Source organism: Chenopodium quinoa, unplaced genomic scaffold, assembly GCF_001683475.1.
Source record: "Chenopodium quinoa cultivar QQ74 unplaced genomic scaffold, ASM168347v1, whole genome shotgun sequence".
Taxonomy (NCBI): domain Eukaryota; kingdom Viridiplantae; phylum Streptophyta; class Magnoliopsida; order Caryophyllales; family Amaranthaceae; genus Chenopodium; species Chenopodium quinoa.
The window spans coordinates 309,198-334,272 of record NW_018743943.1 but is presented as its reverse complement, the minus strand read 5'-3'; the positions used below and the strand labels follow the sequence as shown (position 1 = coordinate 334,272).

Below are 25,075 nucleotides of genomic sequence, written 5' to 3'. Positions count from 1 at the left end.
CGTTTTTCCAAGAAAGAGTCCAAGCCAAGGTTGATCTGGTGGGTTCTTGAGCTCCAAATCTTTGACATTGAGATTAGGGATTAAAGAGGAGCGGAGAATGTTGTGGCGGATCATCTTTCTCGTCGAGATGATTCTCAAATTCATGATGATGGTTCTCCAATTGAGGACAAGATGCTTGATGATTTCCTATATGCTATTGAAGCAAAGGAGCTCCCATGGTTTGCCGATTTGGTGAATTTCCTTGCTTGTTGGGAGTTTCCTCCTTCTTTTTCTAAGAATCAAAGGAGGAAGCTTAAGAGAGAGGCAAGGCATTATGTTTGGGATGATCCCATATTATACAAGTGAGGGGTCGATGGTTTACTTAGACGATGTGTGCCAAATGAAGAGGTGCCTAGTGTTTTGAAAATGTGTCGTCCGGATTCAAGCGGAGGCCACATGGGTGTTTCTTAGACCGCCACTAAGGTCCTTTATTGCGGTTTGTGGTGGCCACATATCTTTAGAGACTCATAGGGCTTTGTGAAGACATGTGATCAATGTCGAAGAGTTGGGAACATTTCCAAGAGAAACGAAATGCCTCAACAACCCATACTAGAGTTGGAAATATTTGATGTATGGGTATTGACTTCATGTGGCCATTTCATTCATCATTCAGAAATCAATTTATCCTTGAGGTGGTGGACTACGTGTCTAAGTGGGTCGAGGCCATTGCCTCCCCAACTAATGACCACAAGGTTGTTATGAAGCTGTTTAAGAAAATAATCTTTCCAAGATTTGGGGTGCCGAAGACGGTGATAAGCGACAACGTTTCTCATTTCATTCACCATGCCTTTCAAAACATGTTGAGGAAGCATGGAGTCCATCAAATATTTAGCCTCCCATATCATCCCCAATCGAGCGGTCACGTGGAAGTCTCTAATCGTCAAATCAAACTCATACTTGACAAGACGGTTACGAGAAATCGAAAAGATTGGACAGAGAAATTGGATGATTCTCTTTGGGCCTATTGAACGACTTTCAAAACCCCCATAGGTACCACTCCATACCGCCTTGTTTATGGCAAGTCATGCCATCTCACGGTTGAGATTGAACACCGTGCTTTGTGGGCTATCAAGAAAATAAATTTTGATTTAGCAAGTGTGGGGGAGAAAAGGTGGTTGGACTTTCATGAGCTAGAGGAGATTCGGCTTGATTCTTATGATTGTGCTAGTGTATACAAGGCTCGTTCCAAGGAAACACATGACAAACTTATTGAGAAGAAAGATTTTTGTGTTGGTGATAAAGTTCTTCTCAACAATTCAAAAATGAAGTTGTTTCCCGGAAAGCTTATGTCAAGATGGAGCGGTCCCTATTTGGTTATGAATGTCTTTCCAAGTGGTGTTATGGAAATTTCGATGATGAATTCCTCTTCTTCATTTAAAGTCAATGGCCATCACCTCAAGAAGTATTTTGATGGTGCATTTGTTGGCCTTGCTAACTCTTTTCTTCTCCGAAAACCACCTTGAGTGGGTGGTAATCATCGAGCTAACGACGTTACACAAAAGCGCTTACGGGAGTTAACCCGGATTCTAAACCTCTCTTCTCATTTTTTTTCTTTCTTTTATTTTTGTTGCTATTCTTTGTTTTTACTATTTTTCTTTTTATTTTTATCCATTTTGTAGGTTGTTTTTAATCATCAACTATGGAAATAGGGTGAATGATGAAAAGAGTGCAAGAAGATGATTTTTTGATGCAGGGAAGAGGTCACCTCGCGGGAACTGAGAGGCCTTGGGGTTATGAGTTTCAAAATGCAACTTTCACTACTACAAAATTGGTCAAAGGAACGTATAATAAAAGACCCGTTGATTAATTAACGGCTCTCTTTAATATAATAGATCTAATATTAGAGATAACGGGTCTCTTATGTATCATAGGGCCCACAAAAAGATGGAGGATAAAAAACAAGAGACCCCTAATTGACTGAACAGGTCTCTTATATGTGTAAGGGCCCACCACTTAAAGGATTGATATCAAACCCTATTTCTTTCTCATTATGTATTCACGCCGCTTTCCTTTTCTCTTTCACTCTCCTCTCATTTTATTTTTCTTTTGAAGCAAAAAATGCTACTTCCATCTCCTTTTTAACGTCGGTGGTCGCTTCCATCACCTCCTCAACGCCGGCGTCGCTTCCTCTTTTCGCCATAGGAAAAATTGCGCCACAACCTCTTCCTCCTTAACATGTTGTTGCTGCCTTATTTTATTTCATCACTAATTCACCATCAATCAAAGCTTAAATTTAATTAAAGGTAAATTTTGACCATGAAAACTCCAGATCTGAAGTTTTCATGGTTAAATTTGGCCAACAAGCAAAAATTGAAGTGTTTAAAAAGGTATATTTCCATTTATATATGTGTTAAATAATTTTACAGGTTTTTGGTGGGGTGATCATGAGTTTATTCGTGGTGATTTTGGGTTTAGGTCTAATAGTTTAGAGATTTTTCGTGGGTGGCCGGGGTTTTTTTACTGGTGGTCTGGTGGTGTTGGTGTTTTTCTTGTTTTTTTTGCTCAATTTGAATGTTGAATTGGGTGAATTGTTTTAGTTTAACTCTAATAAATTGGTATAATTTCTGTCTTTTCCTTCTAACAGTTTGTTTAAATGCTATGTGAGGATTTTTTTTTAACTTAATATTAATTCACAGGATATGAACTAGCAATGGCGACGAAGAAGACGATGATAATAGCTGATTAGTGGTGCTCCAAGTGTATAGACAAACATAATGGCTACTGGTTCTTTAATTACTTTGATGAGGTGCAATTTTTCTCCTGTTTGTTTGTTTTTCAATTACATTTTATATTTACACTTTAAATTTGTTGTGCAAATCTCATTTACTTTATTTAATATAAATCTAAAGTTTTTTAGTGCAATTCTCAATTATAATCATTTGTTATCTTAATTTTGTTTTGTCAGATTTGTTGATGTCGTTACAATCAAACACAGAAGAAGAAAATGGAGTATTCAATTCTAATTACTGTAATTGTAATTGTAATTGTAAATTTCAATAGATTCAAACAATTTTTTTAGTTGGGATTTTATGTTCATTGATTTTTTTTTTTTTCATCTCATCAATTTGAAGTGTAATTTGCATGTTACATAAAAATTAAGTGTACAAATTACTAATACTACCAATTTATAATTTAGCTCTTCAATTTTTCTAATTTGTATAGAGCGTAAAAATAAAATTAATTCAAATGAAAACCGAAAAAAAAAAACAAAAGAATTATTTTTTTTAAATATAAAGAACAAAGAGACCCGTTATTTGACCTGACAGGTCTGTTTCATGTAGTCAAAAAACCCCTTATATCAAACAACGGGTCTCTTAATGTCCAAAAACTATCACCTCACCGCGTAAATAACGGACCCGTTGTCATTGACAACGGGTCTCTTTGTCCGCATAAACAGACCCCTCATCAGAATAGGTCTCTTAATCCAAGAGACCCCTAAGATAGAGACCCGTTCAGAAGTGGTCTCTCAAGCATATTTCAACGGGTCTCTTTGCCCATTTTTGTAGTAGTGTTTCGCTAAAATTCGACCAGCAACTCTCCACGGGTGCCCCGCGAGCTACCCACGGGCGCGGGTCCTTGTTGAAGCTAATTTTCAATAAATTCTGCAATTGGCAGCCGCGGGCGCGGCCTTGTTTGAGCGCGCCCGGCGAATATGGAGCTTCGGCGGACCCTTTATTCAGGTAATTTTGTGAAATTGTTCCAGGAACTTGCCGCGGGCGCGGCAAAAGCCCCGCGGGCGCAGGCGCGGCGTGCTGGGAGTATTTCTCTCTGCCAAACCCCTTTTCTCTCTCCTCTCTTATTTTTCCCCATTCACTCATCTATTACTCTCCTTATTTCTCTTCTTTCCTCTCAAACCTTAACCCCCAATACTTAATTTTCACATCAAATTACTTAATTTCACTCAAAGTTTTACTTTAATCACTCACATTTCTCCATTGTCATCAAGTTTGGAGCATTTTTCTCGTGATTTTTCGGGAAAATTTGGGTTTTTGAAGCATTTTAAAGTTTGCTTGGTCTTAAGCTCGTTTTTGGTAAATCATTTCAAGCAAGACGGGTTCTTGAGGTCTTGCACTCCGGTTGGAGGGAGTGAAGACACGTTACTAAACTTGAAGCAACTTGGCACTCTTCGCTTCATTAATAGTAGAGGAACGCCGATATATTCTCTTGGCTAACGAGAAATGAACACCATTTCTTGCTCCCGAACCCGGTCTCCACTTCTATTGAACAGCAGGCTAGGAATGTTTGGATTCCTCCTAAGGTGCGGGGCAAGTGGTGGTGGATATGGAGGAGGATGAGGATGTCAATGATGATGATGATGGTGACGATGGTGATAGTGAAGGTGATGAACAACAACAACAACTTTGAGATAGACGACAACATAGACAACATCAAGACTACCAACAAGATCCCTACCTTAGGGAAATGACGACAATGAGAGAACAAATGGAGCGCATGAAATTAAGCATGCAAGGTATGTTTGCCGGCAACCAAAACTTGTCTTTTCAAACTAGATAGCGCCCTATATGATGCTAGTGTACGTCGGGGGGAGGTCACTTCTCCGATTAACTACCCCTATGAGCCGACGTACCCTTATTGGAAAGGGGTTTTGAACCCCGATGTGCCTAGGCGTGATTTCTCTAACGAGTCCGGTCACTATGACTACCGGGTTTCGGGGGGGAGTGACTATAAGGGTGATCCCAACTACCCTTATGTTCACCCTACTCACCCTGAACTTTGCATCCAACCCGCGCCATATGACCAATTGTCCGCATCCCAACTCGACCTTTTTAAAGGTCATTATGGGTGGCCACCCGGTTACACCGGTGGTTGGGATCACTTTGGCCCCCCATCGGGTTTCTCTTATGATAGGGATGCGGGCGATAGTGGTGTCGGGCCTAGTGGCCATTAGTCTCCCTTTGGTTGTTTATTTCCCCCTCTTCAATACCTCTCCTATTGTTGTCTTTGTATGAGGAGAGGTGTCAAAAAGGGTGGTTTAAGGTAGGCTTAGGGAAGGCACCTTGGACTTGTGGGGTATGTTTGAAAAAGGTTTTGGTTGGTTTTCTTGCTTTGCTTTTTGTAGTTCGCTTGGTATGTTGTCTATTATGTTGTTTTACCTTTTATGTTGTTGTTTTGGGATTTCTAAAATTGATGATGATGATTTTCTTTTTGGTTTTTGTATGTAATTTTCTACTGAGTTTTATTTTGTTCGATTTTGTTTGGAAGTTACTAATAATTTTCTATGTGTATAGTTCTTATATTCTCACCTTGCTTTATTGTTTATGCTTTGGATTTCAACGTTGCGTAAGGCGCTCTTTCACCTCCATTTTTTAGCATAGCTTTGGCGCTCGGTGAGATCTTTCTATATCTCTTTTCTTTCTTTCTTGGTTGCTTAGTTTAGAGTTAGCTTTAGGATGAGTTGAATGGTTCGAGGATGTTTGCTTTGTAACACCTAGCATGTTTGGGTTCGTAAGGAGGGTGATCCTATCGTAAGGGGGTACTCTCCTTAAATGCCCATGGCCGCTTAAAAGCCTAGGACATTACACTTTTTAGGGTGTATTAGGATTTGAATTCCTGACTGTTTGGGAGACCTTGAATTAGAAATGATACTCTCATCACGCTTTTTTGTAAGAAACAAGAGGAGTCGCCAATGAGTTTTAGGAAAACTCATAAACGTTGTTCATGCCTTTCTTTTATGTGGAATTCATGGAATAATTAGCACAAATCATAAGTTTACCCATGCCCAAATTGGTCTATAAACCAGAAATGAGTTCGGGAGCGAGGGTACTAAAATGATGTTCCCTTTAAAGAGGAATCGTCATCCTAGCCCTAGTACGACCTCTACTAGCTCTTCCTTTTTACAATTTCATCACCAAACAATATATGCTACGCGATACCTACAACTATGTTAGTTGATTTTATTTACAAACATTGATTAACGTAGGAATTACATTGCAAAAGTCGTTATTGTTATTTAATGATATTTGTGAAAGAACAATAAATAAAAAAGATCCGCCTTGGCTTAAGTGATCAACCAACAATTATTTAATTCAATTCAAATATTTATTTAACGGAAGATACTATGTGGAATTGATTAATTAATTTTTTAATAAGTGATCAAACAACACTAATTAATTAATTAATTAAAGTCCTTTTAAACAAGAAAATAAAGGTGATTTAACTAAGTGCTCGGGAATTTACCACTTCTCTTTGCTAGATCTCCATTTAAAACACTTATGGACACCTTCTTGTTGGGGAACCTCCACCCTAGTAACAAAGCATCGAAAGGGTGAGTGTTCAGGACAAGAGGGCTAGGTTGCACAAGTTCACAAGTTATTTCGCCAGAGTTTTAGGTTAACTTCTGTCTCTTGAAGCCTCAGTTTAAGCTCGTATTTATAGGGGAATGATTAGGTTTAGGGTTTTGAGCATTCTGCTGCAGCAGGTGACGCGCACAACAGATGAAGTTGCGCGTGGCATCCCAGTGCAAGGTGATTTGTCTTGCGCGCGGCTTTATGGTAAGATTCGATTTTCAATTTTTCGTATAATTCCAAATAATTCTGAATCTTCCAAAGCGCAACTCTGAAAGTTGCGCTGGGTGTCGCGCGCAACTGAAATAGTTGCGCGTGGCAGCCCGGCGCAACTTAGTGAGATGCGCGTCGTTTTTTCTGCGGCAGCACTAAGTTTTAACCTAGGCGCTCCTAAATCCGTCATTATTATGGTTTAAGCACGGGCTTAAGCATAATCGAGTTTAGTTAATTGAACCTTTCTTTTTGCTTTTCTTTAATTTGGGCTAGTCTTTTGTGTTTTGTGGCTTAACTAGTTATCCATAAGTATTCTTCACTTTGATCCAACACGAAGATGGCTTTATTTATCGTCATTGCACTTTCTTTCGGGACAGAGATCAAAAGTAGATGTCTACAGGGTCATTGGCTTTGTTGCCGAATGACCACTTGTTTGACGATTGGGTATTACTTGTCTTTGCTTGCATTCTTGTGCTTTTCACTCTAGCTTTTGATTTTTAGCTCTATTTTTTCTTTCATTTATAAATAAAACATTTTTGAGACTATTTTTCTTCTTTTTGCTTGTTTAGCTCTTTTCTTTGGACATTCTACATTTTGGAATTTTTCCTTTGTATGTATGCTTTCCTATGCTTAATTGGTGTGCATGTTTTGAGAATATTGTTGGGGTTTGGTGAGTCCAACTCACCGCGGAAACAACCTTGACCCAAGGAACCACTCGTAATTAATAAAACCATAAAGCATAAATAAATACAAGAAAAGGAAGAACGAATGATACCCTTGAAGCGAGCTTCGCCCTCTCAAAACGGGCTCTTACTTGAAAGCCTTGAGCACCACAAATGACGTGCCTCCAATGGTATCCACCCACAAAGGACGAGCACGACTTTTTAGGTCCGCTACCTTGAAATAGCAAGGTCCGACCAAAACCCAAGTGTTAATGGAGTTTAAGAGTTTTTCCCAAAATATGGAATGGTCTTTCTAACTCCCACTCAAGCACTTTACTCCGAATCCCAAGGTTGGTATTTATAGAGGAAAGTATGAGTAGGAATTTCTATCCCATTAATGTGGGATCATGAAATTCCACAAATTAATTTAAAGCTAAATTAATTTAAAATTGCAAACTAATAATAAATCTACAAGTGGCATTACCATGTGAAATGGGTTGGTGAGGACCACATGGAGAGTAGGGGACCATACTTGCTCCCCACTCAATACTCTCCTTGTGCCACATGTCCTTACCCACTTGCTCCCATATTCCTCAAGCTTCCCCATAGTGACCGGCCCTATGGCCCAGCCACGAGCAAAGGTCGAGCCCAGCCCCGCACCAAGATGCGGGCTGCTGCTGTGTGCGCAAGCCACGCACTTGGTGCGGGCTTGCTTCTGTGCGTGGCTGCTAGTGCGCGCGTTGCTAGCACGCCTAGCTTGCAGCAGCTAGCTGCTGCACGCACCACGTGCACGCGGCTGCTAGCTGCTGCTGTGCGTGGCTGCTAGCACGGTGCGCTAGCACGCACCTAGCCAGCCATGCTAGGCTCGGCTTGGTGCGCTTGCTAGCCACCTATGCTTGGACATTTTTGCCCCTAGCATTCGGATGCTTAGGGCATTCCGATGCTAGGGGTATTTTGGGAATATGGTCGATTTATTATTATTTTGCGCGTCTCGTCTTTTTATTATTTTTGACTCGACTTCCGTCGATCGGTTTCGACGCTCCAAGCTCGAATTACCGACGTCTAAATATTTAACACTCGGGCGACGAATTAATTTCTTCCGAATTAATTCATCGAGTCGGTTCGTATATTTTGCTTGGGTGTGACCCGAAGGGCATGATTAAGCTGTAATATTAATTATATTAATATTACTGATCGGAAGCGACCTCCACCCAGGCATTCCGATCACTTGACCTTACTGAATATATTAGCTTTCTAATAATTCTGAACCCTCTATCAGAATAATACCCTTGTTTGAAGGACACCATTCCTTTCAATCTCCCACTTGTCCTTTCAGACAAGTGTGTATTAAGTGTATAGCCGCTTTCCTATGTCTCTTCATGTCTATTCAGGAACTACAGAGTAAGATTACTCGTCATCTCTGTTACGTCCAGAAGTGTTTCTCGAAATCCGAGTTTGACTGTCAATAAGCAGATGATTTCTAAAATCCATCTAAGCAGGGCCATGGATTTTCACTGTCTCGCTCTTCGAGAGGCCTTGTAAACAACAAGACATGTTCCCTATTGTTAGTAGGGTGACATTTCCAGTCTTGTAATGTAGCTTCTCTTACTAAGAGGACCTAGCCGCCCGATATCTGTCATTATAATCCCCAGTTACGGCAGACATTTGGCGGATACCAAAGCGGAATAATACTCAAACAAGAGACCTCCCACTACTCATGGTCAAGGAAAAGAGTTCCGATAGTAATAATGAGAAAAATACTTATGACTATTTTAAATCTCTTAAAGTATTCTCATAGGTCGATCCAGTATGGTTCTAAACCAATACCTGTGCAAATGATTTATATCCTCATAGCACAAGAAACGGTGCTATGAATCATACTACACACTAATCTCTAATGGTCATTAATCGTCCACAAAAAATATGACCTTGATTAGGGATAATTTTCGATTAAAAAATGGAGTTTAAGAATTTTTTTTGAATTTTTTTTAGAAAAAAGTATGTATGGGAGGATATCATCCGACTTACTCCAAAAAAAAACGAAAAAACGACACAAAACCATACTAAACTACGGTGATAAACAAAATGGTGCACGGCTCAAGGAAAAGTGTGTGACCTTGACATGACTTGTGAGTGATTAAGCGAGGTAATGGACGCATGTTATGACCGTACAACTAGACATGACATCAAACTGGACATACGAATCACATAAGCACGCACAAAGACCAAAAGAAGACTGACTGGACCTTTTCCTGGGCACCGTGTCACGGTATTGACTGTCATGACACGGTTTAGTGCACCGTCAGACGGTGCAAAGCGCTGTGTCACGGCACTGCACACCGTGGCGCGCCAAAGCCGCCATGACACGGTGCACAGTTGCGGGTCCGGTTTTGTGAATTTTCCAGATTTTATTTATAGTCCGTACTTATTTCTATGTGGAAATAAAAATCCTTGGTCATAAGTTAGTCCAATGAACAAAATGAACAAACACATGTGGGGTTAGCACCAAATAAACCACGTAGCATTTAGTCATGATGATACCAAAAAATGTTTGCAATGTAAGGTCAAGATCTATGTTCAACTATGGTCAAGATTTTTGATGTCAAAGGGTACCATGGTTAAGAGTTTGGACGCGTTAGCAAGGCGGCCTCCATTGAGGATTTATGCCGACGGGCAGCTCCGCGAGTTCGTGATGAAATCGAACTCGACTCCATGTTTGCGTGGATTTATTAAATTAGATGAATTCTTATTGCTATGAGCGTTTTTGGGTTGATAGAGCTTAAATCCCCCGGGGCTAAGACATATGTATTACACACATGTCATTTTGGTAAAACCAAAGGAAGCTGACTATGAGAAGAGGAATAAAATCACTGGAATGATTTCAGGATAGTTGCGACACGACAGAATGTACCATATCACGTTTCTCATCACCGCAAAATGGTGCCCAACACCGCGACACGAAAATATCTGCTGCGGCGCGGTAGTCAAAAAAGCTAACTGACGCCTTTTTTTTCTTCGTTCGCAATTAGATTATTCAATTTTTACCACTAGACAGACTTGAATGCAACGTTAAAACTTCTATGCATATGCAAAAAATGCCAAATTTATCACTGTAGGGAATATTTCAAGCAATACCCCTAACTTGAACCCCATTGTGATCATACACTAAAGTACGATGGCGTCCAAAGGGAAAGAAGATAGAGGAAAAGAGACGCCAACAAGTTTTAGGAACTTGTAAACCATTCACAGGATGAAGGTTACAACCCTTAACGACCCAAGAGATCGTCAACTCCAATAGGTCCGGAACCATGACTGGTAGTTCGGGGATGAAGGTACAAATCCAACCTAAAAGATATCTAACCTGCCCTAATAATAGGCCTCTACTTTATTCTGATCATATTTATGTGCACTTTCTGACTAACATGTAATCAATAGGATTAACCCTAAACCTGTTTATCTATGTTGGTTGAACATTAATGCACAAATAAAACTATTATTGGCCCTAAAGAAGATTATTAATTATCTTATTAAGCGTAAATTCAAGTACAAATTCCTTTTAAACATGCATAAAAGGCGTGATAAAGCAATAACAATAAAATATAATCAAGCAACATATAATAATCATAATAATTATAATAATCATCATAAAATAATCATATTTATCATAATCATGTTAAAGCATAATAATAGCAAGATCCTAGGCATGATACTAACAAGATTAATAACAAACCCTAGCATGTCACTAAACATCAAAGATTTAATATTTCGTCCTAACATGATACTAACAAAAATATTAGGAAGAGAATAGGAAGCATCACAGGATTCATAATTAATATAAGCAAATCACCCTAAATATCATACTAAGAAAAGCATCCTAACATGATACTAGGAATATCCAAACATGATACTAGGAAACAAAATATCAATAAATCAATTAAAGTACTTACTTGGATGCCTCGTATCTCTCTCTAATAACAAAATACACACGTTAGTAACTTCAAGGAAAATATAAAATCAAACAATTAAATTAAATAATTGAAAGAGAGATTAGGGACCAAACCCTCAGAAATTAAAACCTTTCACGTCTAGGGCGAAGGCAACTTCGGACTTGGCTAGGTGTGTCTAGAGCTTGTGAATGCGAAATTTTGTATGTAAAAAGGTTGGTTAGAATAAGAGAGAGAGAAAGTAAGAGTAATCAAGAGATTCTTGATGAGAATTTGTGAGAAGAATTGATGAAAATTAATGATAAATGATGATTGAAAACTGAATTTTAAGAGGCTATTTATAGATAAAATAAGTCGGATGGATAAAAAAACAAATCAGAGTTTCAACGAGAATGAAACATGATTAGCGCTAGACGATGGTCATTACCGCCAGGCGCTAAAGGTTAGCGCCAGGCACCAAGCCTTAGAAAGCTCTTAAAGTAATATTATAATTGGAATTAGGTTAAAATCTTTTGTAGATAAAAAGATATAGTCGAAATAGTGGAAGAGTGTCTATTTTAGATAGAGTTTTATACCTCATTTATATCTTTTTCGTTATAGCTCGGATTTAATATTATAATATATCATTGGATAATTTCAAGATCTATCCAACCATATAATATTTGGATAAATATTATGAGGCATGAAAATAAAATCTTAATATATTCCACTTCGTACAAAACAAGGATTCTAAAAAGGAGTAGTTTTATTCAATTTCAAACTCTTTAAAACATAATTATCAATCCTTACTCCATTAGGATTTAAAATAACCTTCTAGAATATTCTAGAAGAATATAATCAATCCAAATAGCTTTAGGAATGATAATTAATAATAGGCCCTCCTCTAGATCATTGGGCCGCATATAAAAACCAAACCGGGCCTAGTTTAGTATTTTGGCCATAACTTCCTCATCATTCATCGGAATTGGGCTTATAATATATCGTTGGAAATGTCTTTTCAAGACCCATCCACCTACACCATTATTGGCCTTATCATGGACCAAACTAAACTATAATGCACGTTTTTCATAAATAAGGTAAGAAAAGAAATATGTTCAAAAACAGAAAGAAAAGATATTTTAATAAAAACATCCTCATCACTAGACTTTTCACACTTTTGCTTTATTCGATAATCAAATGACGTGAAAGGTATTCATCACTGGGTTTGGTTTTGGGGAGACACATTTGGGTGTCTATAGAAGCCCCCACTTTGACTGAGTTTGGAGAAATGCAAGTTTTAAAAACAAAAGTCAAAGTATCGATAGGGACGGAGAATGATTCAGAACGTTCTGCGATCCTAAATCATTCTTGTAACGCCGGTACCTGCAAAACGAGCGTTAGTTGTGACCGTCGAGCACACGTCACTGAGGGTAACTAATTTGTTGCTGCCTTTGCTGTTGCGACCACCTTCCACAATATATGGAACGTCATCTTGCTGTTTTAATGTTCACTCGTCTCTGAACAATGGAGCTTTTTTGATAGGTCACGCGCCTCTGAATAAAGAGCTTCTTTTTAATATGTCCACGCGTCTCTGAATAAAGAGCTTTTGAATGATATTTCCACGCGTCTCTAAACAAAGATCTTTGATGATATGTCCACGCGTCTCTGAATAAAGAGCTTTGATGATATGTCCACGCGTCTCTGAACAAAAGATTTTGAATGAAATTTCCACGCGTCTCTGAACAAAAGAGCTTGAAAGAAATGTCCACGCGTCTATCTGCACAAAAGAGCTTTTGAATGATATGTCCACGCGTCTCTGAACAAAGAGCTTTTGAATGATATGTCCACGCGTCTCTGAATAATAGAGCTTTTGAGAGATGTCCACGCGTCTCTGAACAAAAGAGCTTGAAAGAAATGTCCACGCGTCTCTGAACAAAAGAGCTTGATGATATGTCCACACGTCTCTGAACAATAGAGCTTTTGAATGATATGAATGTTTGTTGTGATAATATTCCGAAGAAAACTTCTGAAGACCAACGCTTATCGATCTTTAAAGCTCGCTTGAACTTTGCTTCCGCTATGCTAGTACGTCGACGCTTTTGCTGCTTGTGAACCATTATGTTGGTGCCTCTGCAATTTATGAACCAGTATGTCGGTGCCTCTGCTATTTATGAACAGTATGTCAGTGTCTTGTGATGAGCCAATTTTTAGGCGCTTTAAGCTAAGTGAGACGATCTTTCGTCAGGTCGATCACTTAATGCGATTGTAATTAAACCGACTACTTAATCATGTTAAATTGCTTACAAGGGCTAACTGGCGTACCAAGGAACCTGAAATTGCTGAAAGAGGTTGAAATAATTGCTCTGAGTGTGGTTGAGCTTTCCGTCGCTGCTTAAATATCTCTGGTGCCAAGAATTGGCTCTGTCGCCAGACGCTGGAATCTATTGCCAGACGCTAGATGTTGTCGTGTGGCGTTGGAGTCGGGTCTTCCCTATTCTGCTCTTTCTACCGCTAGGATGCACCTGTATTTATCTTTGACTATAGGACTTTGCTAATCACTTTAATTATTTTAGGGTTGCTTGACTCATTGACTTGACATTAATCAAGGTATAAACTTGACTCGCTGTGAAATGACACGTGTGACTCATGACCCGTGTGTGCATTTTATTGTGATCGTGCGACTCAAAAATGCAAAAAAGAAAAAAGTTTCCGTCATTTTTGTGGAGGGTACCGACTTTCTCCCGAAAAAGAAAGACGCGAAAAAAGAATGAAGCGAAGTTTTTGAAGGGGCATGTTGAATAAGCTTAATCAAATGTTGTTGATACTATCTCTCAAGGTGCAAGGATTAATCCATCCTAGGCTATCTCAATGGTTGACTCAATGATGAAAGTATTTGGGTAACTTAGGCACGGAGGCTAAGCACTTCATACTTCGTGATGCAATGACAATTATGATTGATGAGTGATGTTGATATGACAAGTCATGCTTCAACGTTGTGTTAAGATTCCATGACAAAGGGTTCCTAAGGGAAGTATATTTGGTCATGTATCTGTGCAGTGTGTGAAAGTGACACTAAAGTTAGGCCACAAGGGCTAAGTGTGTGGAGAAAATATTATTTTTTGAAGAGTCAAATAATGGTGACTCTTAGGCTAGGTAAGCTAATGATGTAGGGATCAAGCCCCCAATCTAGATCTAAGTGGATAGGGATGAGAATAGGAGATCCTTTGATATGACCATGATGTGTGAATGTGAATGTGAATGCATTTTTATTACGGCCGCACCTCGATGTGAGGTTGCCTACGTATCCGTTAGGAATCAGGCCGAACGTAGCTCTAGTCGAACCTTGCTCAAGTGTGTGTATACCTCAAAAAGGTCTTTTTAAGGGTTGTAACGTGGTTAGGCTAAAGGTTATAGAAGAAAGGGATAAAGGATCAAGACCCTAGATAAGCCCCCAAAGTGTGCAACCTTGCTTTTGAATCTTTATACTTTTATGCTTGAGGCTTTTAACTCTTTTTTAGCTCTCTTTTCTCTTTTGCTTTAGCATCTATTTTATTTTTATAAGTGTGGGCAATCCCGATCATGCGGTCTATCACTCACTTGGCATTCACGTTTCTCAGGCACGGTACCGAGCACTCGATAAGAGACACAATCTGGGACGTGTTCATATCGAAGACATGTTCATGTCAAAGACATTGGAACACTTGCCCTTTTGTACACTTTTATTTATTTTTACTATTTTTTACTATTTTAATCTTTTGAAGTCACTCAAGCTTTTTATGAAATTAAAAATTGCATAAGTTGCACACCATCCCATCCCAAAGTTAGGTAGATATGGGTTGAAAAATGAAAGGGTCTATCGTTATACGAGTCTCAAAGCGGTTTATCAAAAATTGATTGTATATTTGAAGGATGAAAGGTAATATGATGTGGCTACAAGGGGTGCCTCAAATCATTGGTATACCTTGTGCTTAGTTCGACAATGATTTTTTTTTTTTTTGTAACTCTTTTTTATCTTTTTAAAAGCAATGCAATGCAATGATCATATGAAAGGGGAAGGGTAAAAATCAAACTCTAAAAAATAAATTCAAGGAGGTTGAAGGGTGTCTATGCTAGACTTATTGGGGAAAGGGTTTGAAAAAAAGAAGAAGAAAGCATGAAATCTTGGTGAGAAGCTTGCCTTGTGCATTTGTTTCATCATTACCCTCTTTTTTTTGTCAATCACATGGCTCAAACTCGATTCAACATGCATGGATGGAAGAAGGTAGGTTGAATGAAGGTTGTGATATGGGGAAAGCATGTAGAGAATGGAAAGATGATGTAGATGGAGAGATATGTAAAAATTAGGAATAGATTGTACCCCCAACTCAAATGACGGAAAAAACCGACTCATGCATGAACCTAAGACATGGTCATGGTGGCATATACAGAGTGTGCTAAGACTAGTGAGTGTAGGTGACATGTTAAGACTCGTGTCATGACCATGTGGCTAGACTATGTGACTAGACCCAAGAAAAGACTAAGTTAAGACTTCACGTATATGCATTAAACTGGACAGACTGTGGTATTTTTGTCATAACTTTTGATTTGTGACTCTGATAGGGATGAAACCAAAGCCAAATTAAAGTTAAAACTCGGGGCTACAGACAGTGGCGGACCTAGAAATTTGACAATGGGGGGAAAATTCGATAATTCAACTAACAACAACCTATTTTTTAAAAAAAACGGGTACACAATACAAGTAATTAAGGTTTGGTTGGGAAATAGGAATAAGAGATTAGTCGAGTGTTATGGTTGATATAAAACACCCCAAAAAAAAAGGAGTGATGTTAGAAGGGGGATTCTAATTTCATATTATCTTGTGATGTTAATTTCTTAGCAAACATTTGCCGAAGATCCTCGCTGCAGTCCGTGATTCGTGGCCGCGTGGGTAGTGGTTCGTGTCTCGTGATTGGGAAATAGGAATAAGGGAGTAATCGAGTGGTTTGGTAAAAATAAAAGAATTTTTTATTTTTACCACCTCTAAAAAACAACTTAATTGCTTTTACCACCTCCATAAAAATTTTTTTATTTTATCACCACATAAAAAAAATGAAAATTGACTTTTACCACCAATCACTGCCAACTAACGGATTCTGTCCATAAATTCGTTAGGGGGGCCTATCATGTCCACGTGTCACCATATTATTGGGTAAAAAAATAAATAAATTAAACAAAACCCAATAATATGGTGACACGTGGACATGGTACGCCCCTAACGAATTTATGGACGGAATCCGATAATTGGAGGTGATTGGTGGTAAAAGCCAATTTAATTTTATTTTAGTTTCTTTATGTGGTCGTAAAATAAAACTTTTTTTATGGAGGTGGTAATACCAAATTTTTCGTTTTTTGCGGGTGGTAAAAGTCAAAATAACCTAAAATAAAACACTCCTAACAGATTTATGGACGGAATCCGTTAGTTGGAGGTGATTGGTGGTAAAAGCCAAATTTTATTTTTTTATGTGGTCGTAAAATAAATTTTTTTTTATGGAGGTGGTAATACCAAATTTTTCGTTTTTTTGCTGGTGGTAAAAGTCAAAATAACCTAAAATCAAACACTCACAAAAAAAAAAGGAATGATGTTACAAGGGGGATTCAAACCCTCATCTAGGTAAACCTGAAATTGGGCCCCTTAACATATTGTTTCTAACCCACTACCAACTTAGCTAAGGCAAACTTCTTGTTTATTTTTATACTCAATTTTATATAACTATTTTCCCAGTTTTAATTTTTTTCCTAAAAATTTTTTCCTCTGTTTTTTTTTCAAAAGTGGGGGGACAATGGTCCCCCCTTGTTCCTTCATGGGTCCGCCCATGGCTACAGATCCATAGGTTATACGACTCGTAGTTCTTTCTAGAACTCCAACTATGACCAAAACAAGTTGACGCTTGTGCAGTATACGAGAATGAAAATCCGGGTTGACTTAAAGGGACTATGACTCAATTTTAGACATATTTATTAGCTCAAATTAATTAATAAATTAATTAAGCAAAGTCCTTTAGTGATTAATTAGTTTATTTAATCTTAACACAAGTCAAACAAACGGTTAGGAAAAATCACATAGAGTATGCACAAGAAATAATGCACAATTAGTCAAGTAGGAACAATATGATGCAATGAGTTTGCAACCTAACCGAGGCTCTAGTTCTCTAAATTTTGGGATATGGGTTAGTAAAAGAGGGTCCATGGTTAATTGTGCGGATGCACCGCGCGGAAGCCTTACCGTGAAGGGTTGGCGCGAGTGGATGGGACACCGCGAATTTAGAAAAACTCGCTTCCATGGTTTGGTGAATTCAACATTCTCGGATGTACCCTTTGTTGCACAGAGCGTTCAATCATGTAGATGGAGCGTGAATTCCCAGAGGGTTATGTCCATATGTAGAACGCATATGGGTTTCATAAAAGTGAGAAAAACTCAATCAGAAAGTTGGATCGAGCAAACAATGCTAAAAACTAGTCAAAATTATAACGCATATTTCTGGCTCGGTATTGGAAGAACTTGGCGCTAGCAAACAGAGGCCGGCACCAACGATTCGGCTTTAGCGCCTGGCGACAGAAGTTGTCGCCTAGCGCTAAAGTCAAATCAGTGGCGCTAGACTCTGTTTTTTGACGCTAGTTCCTACATGCCTCAGCAGCTTTCTGTGCTTGATAAAATTTTTCAGTTTCGTGCAGCATTATTTCGATCCTAGTTGTGAAAGATATTCCTCAAATTTCCTACGTGTAAAAATCCTATGTTTTTAACTCATTACGGATGGTCTTTCCAATGAGATCTTTTTTATGCATATGACAATAATGTGAATCAAAATTACGCACATGAAATACTTAGAACTTTTCGAGTCTCATCCACTCATTCTAAATCATTGCCGAAATAAATTTATGGAATTAAAATAGAAATCCTCCCCAGTGAAGTCGCCAAAAAACTGTAGGGAATATTTCAAGCATTACCCCTAACTTGAACCCCACTGTGATCATACACTAAAGTACGGTGGCGTCCAAAGGGAAAGAAGATAGAGCAAAAGAGTCGAGTTTTAGGAACTTGTAAACCATCCATAGGGTGAAGGTTACACCCCTTAACGATCCAAGAGATCGTCAACTCCAATAGGTCTGGAACCATGACCGGTAGTTCGGGGATGAAGGTACAAATCCAACCTAAAAGAGATTGAACCTGCCCTAATAATAGGCCTCTACTTTATTCTAATCATATTCATCTGCGCTTTCTGAATAACATGCAATTAATAGGATTAACCCTAAACCTGTTTATCTATGTTGGTTGAACATTAAAGCACAAATAAAACTATTATTGGTGATCACTTAAATTATAATCATATCAACCCTAAACAAGATTATTAATTATCTTATTAAGCGTGATTACAAGTACAAATTTCCTTTAAACATGCATAAAAGGCGTGATCAAGCAATAACAATAAAATATAATCAAGGGACATATAATAATCAAACAATTATAATAATCATAATAATAATAATCATCATCATAAAATAATCATATTTATCATAATCATGTTAAAGCATAAATAATAGCAAGATCCTAAGCATGATACTAACAAGATTAATAACAAACCCTAGCATGTCACTAAACATCAAAGATTAACATGATACTAACAAAATATTAGGAAGAAAATAGGAAGCATCACGGGAATCATAATTGATATAAGCAAATCACCCTAAATATCATACTAAGAAAAGCATCCTAACATGATACTAGGAATATCCTAAACATGATACTAGGAATCAAAATGTCAATAAATCAATTAAAATACTTACTTGGATGACTCGTATCTCTGTCTAATAACAAAATACACACGTTAGTAACTTCAAGGAAAATATAAAATCAAACTATTAAATTAAATAATTGAAAGAGAGAATAGGGACCAAACCCTCAGAAATTAAAACATTTCAAGTCTAGGGCGAAGGCAACTTCAAACTTGGCTAGGTGTGTCTAGATCTTTTGAATGGGAATTTTGTATGTAAAAAGGTTGGTTTAGAATAAGAGAGAGAGAGTAAGAGTAATCAAGAGATTCTTGATGAGAATTGGTGAGAAGAATTGATAAAAATTGATGATAATTGATGATTGAAAACATAATTTTAAGAGGCTATGTATAGAGAAAATTAGTTGGATGGATAAAAAAACGAATCAGAGTTTCTACGAGAATACAACACGATTAGCGCCAGACACTTTGGGTCACGTATGGTATTACTTTTAAAAGTGTTACTATAAACCCTTTTATGTAACGTTGTTTATATTATTAGTATCATTTTTATAGTGTTACTTTTAATTCCTTATGTAACACTTACTAATCTTTAGTAACATTTTTCAATCATGTAGTAACACTTTATCTGACATTGTGCATCACTTTTGCAAACTTAAGTAACACCTTCTTCATTATTAGGTAACACTTTTCAATCATTTTTCCATCATTATTATTATATGCACCGGTTTTTTTTAGATAGGTTAGTGCCCTTTATGCCAAAAAAAAAAACTTTTTGCTTTTTTTCACTAAAATTGATAAACAAACCAATGTATATAAATAAACTTAGATTTTATTATAAATAAATTCTTGTAATATTACAATTTCATTGTGTCAAAATAAAAAATTATTACAATTTCATTAAAATAAAATACAACTACAATGCTTAAACAATGCATAAACACGATCATTCACATCCTCCTTCCGCTGCCGCCTCCCTTTTTGTGAGTACTGTCTGTTGGGGTGGGAGTCATATCCTCTGGAATGTAAACACAAGTGCATCAGCCAAGGTTAGTCAAATAAAATGGAGATGCTAACCACACTTACAATAATTTTAGTTCATTAATTATTCACTACAATCTATGTTCTGAAAACCTACAACTATCACAGTTATAAGAAAGTTAAGGTTCAAAATGACAGCCGCAAATAAGTATGAAAACCCTTCACCTTTATAGCTTCCCAGGATTTGATAGTTAGTTGGATAAAGAGTTAATGAATATAGGGTTGTTATGTCCTGCCAAAAAAAAGAGATTTATGTTAGAAGCTCAATTAAAGGATGAAAAAGTATCAAACATAACATATTGACCAAGTTATTTTACCCACTAAGAGATCTGAGACAGTACATAACCAAAATCCAACAAATCAGCAACTATTTGAATTTTTTCGTACGTGATCGAACATCGTTCAATATTCAGACTTTAAAGTCCTGCGTAGTAAGACCAAGAGAATTGATTTGAGTATTGATTCATGGAATTACGAAAACAATATTAGAACATATAAAAAAGAAAATTTTCACCTTTGCAGGTATCCAATATGGTGGATAGGTAAGTTCCACAAGCAGATGGTTTACTGATATCTTTAGAACTTCTAATCGACTAAAAAGAACGGGGCACTCACAAAATCTTACAATACAAAAGAGAATGATATATATAAAAAAAAATCAAATGTAGACTAAAAAGAAAAGTGTACTAGTCAAATTGATCAACAAAATTGCCCGGTAGGCTCCTCTAGTCTCACAAGTCACAACAAACTATCTCAAGGCCCTTGACAGTTGATCGTATAGAAACTTCCTTTTGCCTTCCCTTATAAATTAGAAGTACACAGATAAAACGCTAAAAAGGCTACTAGGCCTACTACCACCAACTTGACTCACAAATGTTAGAAATCAAAATTCTTTGCACTAATTATTTCACAATTAAAATTTGCAAGTAGTGAGCCTCGTGGTTCACATTTTGTTAATCACACTATCTTAATTCCAAAATTCCTTCAGTATTGCTTTGTGATTTTGACTTTTGATATATTTGGATGATAATGATATAATTTATATTAGCTCATGAAACTATGTATATTTGTAAATTCATTATGTAGAAGCTAACAATTGTAGAGTATTAAATCAATAACTAATTGGTAACTCTAGGTGCAACAAGATCAGATTACGGAAATCTGCCCAATACTTTAAGAAAAAAGTATGTACGTATGACTCATTCTCTACCAAAAGAGAATTGTACCTTCAAAAAAATCATAACAAGTATAACTCAAACGCCATACTTACTCTAAAATTCTAAATTAGAACACTGACAATAGATAAACTAAACGTACACTTCATACCAAATTTTTGAACTAGTAAAGAGCAATTATACAGAAATAAGGAATTATAGATTTGTGTATAAAATGAACTACCATACTAGATTAAGAGGATATAGTCACATTCAAATTATGTTACGATTGCACTAAAAGTAATTTTGTAATTTTTGATACATAGCAATTCAAATATGCCCACACAATCTTTTTTGTTAGTTTCATGAGATATATTTCTTTTTTATTTAATGAATAACGATAAGTAATAATGAATTAATTAAGACCCATGTTGTATAAATATTAACATTAAATGCATATCTAGTCATGATAATTTCCCTTTAGGATCTACATGGTTCAAAATGTGATACAAGAAACTTTAGATGGTAAAATCAAATCTGTCAAAGGCAATTTTGGCCAGCTCTACATGCATTTCATCTTTAGCATTACTAGTCATTCTACTGCATCAATCAGACAACCAACTTATGTAACAATATTTAGCTTACCTCCACTACCATCAATCAACAACATGTTGAACCAACATTTATCATTTTCTATTTAGAAATAAACCATATCAACTGCAAAGAGAAAATGCACAAACTAACATATGATTAATCAATCAATTTAATCGCAGACAGAACAAAACTACTAGTTAATCACACCCCACAAATAAAAAATTGTCAAGATTATAACTTTTATTAAAAATTATGAAAACCCAAATCACAAAACTTCAAGCAATAGCAAATAATTGGAAAATTAAAGCAGAAAAGGTAAAATTTGTAACCTAATCACCAACTCTCTAGCGAGTGACGTTGTTGCTAAATTGAAGGATAGTTCCAGAACATTGTAGACCAGGATAGTTCCAAAGAGTCCTTCCTCCAAATGATATTTGCACGTTTAAGCATAATTGCTTCAATTTTGATCAAAACTTTATCGTCTTTAATTTGGGGGTCTTCTACCTCTTCCATGGGCTTGCAACTAATGCATTCATTATTAATCCTTCTACGAATCGCCAATTTCACCAATTTGCATGGAATTTTGAGGAAAGCCTATTAATAATATATACCCAGAAATGATTGTTAGCACTTAGAGCTCGCTAATTTAATCATACTGATCCCTTAACTAAAATTCAATTATTAGAGTTAGAACCCTAAAATCAACACTCAATTCAATTACAAACTACCTAATTCAATATATTAATTAAAATATGAGAATTATTTACAAAACCCCCAATTAAGGAATCAAGCATAATCTACCCCCAATTCAGATTCAATCATAAATTAAACGCTAAACCCAATTATTTACAATCACAAATTATCAATTCATTCATCACAATTATAAAAAAATTCGAAAGCTTACCTATACAGTACTTGTCAAATATATCAAAGAAAATCCAATGCATAATTGTAAATTTAATTTATTAAATAGGAACAACAAATTAAGAAACTATAATGTTGACATCAAAGTATCAAACAACTTGATAGGAAAACTCATAGTCACGCATCATTGCGATTAATATGAAAATGAAGGCAACAATGTAAAAATTCCAAAAATTATGAATATAGTATAGAAATTCAACGATTGAAGAAGAAAAACAAACCAGACCTAGAAATCGTTTCTTCTTTATTATTTTGACTGTCTTTTGCAACATTTCTCTAATTTATTGAAGCGATGAGAAAATTTCATTGATCTCGTTGAAAATCAAGCCTGAATTTCATAAATAAAGATGAATGTTTCGAAATAAAATCACAAAATTTTGTCAAGCCCTGGAATACCAAGCTGGAGGAGAGAAAAAATGAGAATTGCAGAAGTAAAATCTCATAAAACTCTAGAATACCAAGCTAGAGGAGTGAGAAAAGGAAGGGGAAAAAGAATTTTTGGCCGGCGATGGTTGCGGCAGCTGCGACACTGCGGCTGAGAGATTCACCAAATACAGAAAATGAGGGGAGAAGATACATTAAACTGAAAAATTAAATACCAGTAATTAGAAAAAAAGACTATAGGGCTCCGATTAATTTTTAATTTGTATCAGTATTAACAATGTTCATTTGTATAAAATCGCTATGTGTTACTACTAAATGATACCTAATATCAAAGTGTTACTATAAAGTGTTACATAATATTAATGTGTTACAAAAAATGTTACCTAATAATACAATGTTACAAAAGTAACAAAGTGTTACGTAAAAATTAAATAATCTTGAAATTTTAAAAGTGTTACCAATGGATGTTACTTAAGTTCACTTTTGTAGTAGTGTAATAATCAGTTTCACGCGTTTTGTTTTTATAATATCCTTTGATACATACGTCCAAAAAAGGCATATAATATGTTGTTGGAAAGCTCTTGAAGTCTACTTTACAACACAATTCTAATCTCATTTATATCTTTTTCGTTATAGCTCGGATTTAATATTATAATATATCATTGGAAAGATAATTTCAAGATCTATCCAACCATATAAGATCTAGATAAAGATTATGAAGCATGAAAATAAAATCTGAATATATTCAACTTCGTACAAAACAAGGATTCTAAAAAGGAGTAGATTTATTAAATTTCAAACTCTTTAAAACATAATTAAATTAGGAATTAAAATAACTTTCTAGAATATTCTAGAAAACTATAATCAATCCTAATAGCTGTATGAATGATAATTAATAATAGGCCTTCCTCTAGATCATTGGGCCGCATATAAAAAGCAAACTGGGCCCAGTTTAGTATTTTGGCCATAACTTCCTCATTATTCATCGAAATTGGGCTTATAATATATCGTTGGAAAGGTCTTTTCAAACCCCATCCACTTACACCATTATTGGACCCTTATCATAAACCAAACTAAACTAGAATTCACGTTTTTCATAAATAAGGTAAGAAAAGAAATATTTTCAAAAAACAGAAAGAAAAGATATTTTAATAAAAACATCCTCATCACTAGATTTTTCACACTTTCGCTTTATTCGATAATCAAATGACGTGAAAGGTATTCATCACTGGGTTTGGTTTTGGGGAGACACATTTGGGTCTCTACAATCACAGAATTACTTTTCAAGAATATTTCATGTCTCATCTACTCATCTTAATTAAATGCCGATCACTCAAATTGTTAAATAACCAAGAATCCTCCCCAGTGGAGTCGCCAAATTGTAGGCGTCGTTTGAAGTGCGCCTACTTTAGCACGTTGTTAATATGTTCGGCACTCGTAGGAAGTGTGAATTGACATAATATGATTGAGGATAAGGAAATTAGGGAGCCGCAAACAAGTTTTTAAGGAACTTGTGTAAACCGTTCATGGATCGTTTAAGGTAACCACGATAAAGGACAACGAAAGGCAACAACAATTGACCCGTGAAGGTTACATCCCATTCATAATCCATGAGATTACTAACTCTGTATGGTTCAGAACCACGAAAGAAGGATCAGGAATGATGGTACCAAGTGAGTCATGGAGTCACATTCGCCCATATTGGCCTCTACTCGATTCTTATAGTGAAAAGTGATCCCTGCGATCTCAAAGGCATGCAAACAAAATATTTAATTTGCTCCAAACTATTATTAGGCTAAATTGGTTGAATATTAATGCAACATATAATTCTAAAATATCGTGACCACTTGATTAAATAACAAGATGAGAAAGGAACCTAAACCAGTCGTCCAAATTATCTTATTAGTCGTGATTTTGAATTACATATTCCCTTTAAACATGCAATATGGTGATCAATAATAATAATATAATAAACATTAATAATGGAAGAAATTTAAAAATAAATCTAACAATATAAAATCATTAGAAAAATAATAGAAGTAAAAGGAACATGATTCCTTGCTTTGATTT

At 36.4% G+C, this 25,075-nt stretch overlaps 1 long non-coding RNA gene across 3 annotated transcripts; it reads right to left on the bottom strand.

The window, feature by feature from the left end:
• Nucleotides 1-19,696: 19,696 nt before the first annotated feature.
• On the bottom strand, nt 19,697-23,256 carry LOC110688914. Of its 3 annotated transcripts, none has more exons than XR_002504701.1 (5): nt 22,848-23,256; nt 20,464-22,291; nt 20,267-20,373; nt 20,115-20,181; nt 19,697-19,926 (listed from the first exon to the last, which is right to left on the bottom strand). It is a non-coding gene; the product is annotated as an uncharacterized LOC110688914 (long non-coding RNA). The 3 variants fall into 3 exon arrangements; XR_002504702.1 differs by having other exon boundaries at nt 19,705-19,926; nt 22,027-22,291; XR_002504700.1 differs by having other exon boundaries at nt 19,698-19,926; nt 20,267-22,291.
• Nucleotides 23,257-25,075: the final 1,819 nt, after the last annotated feature.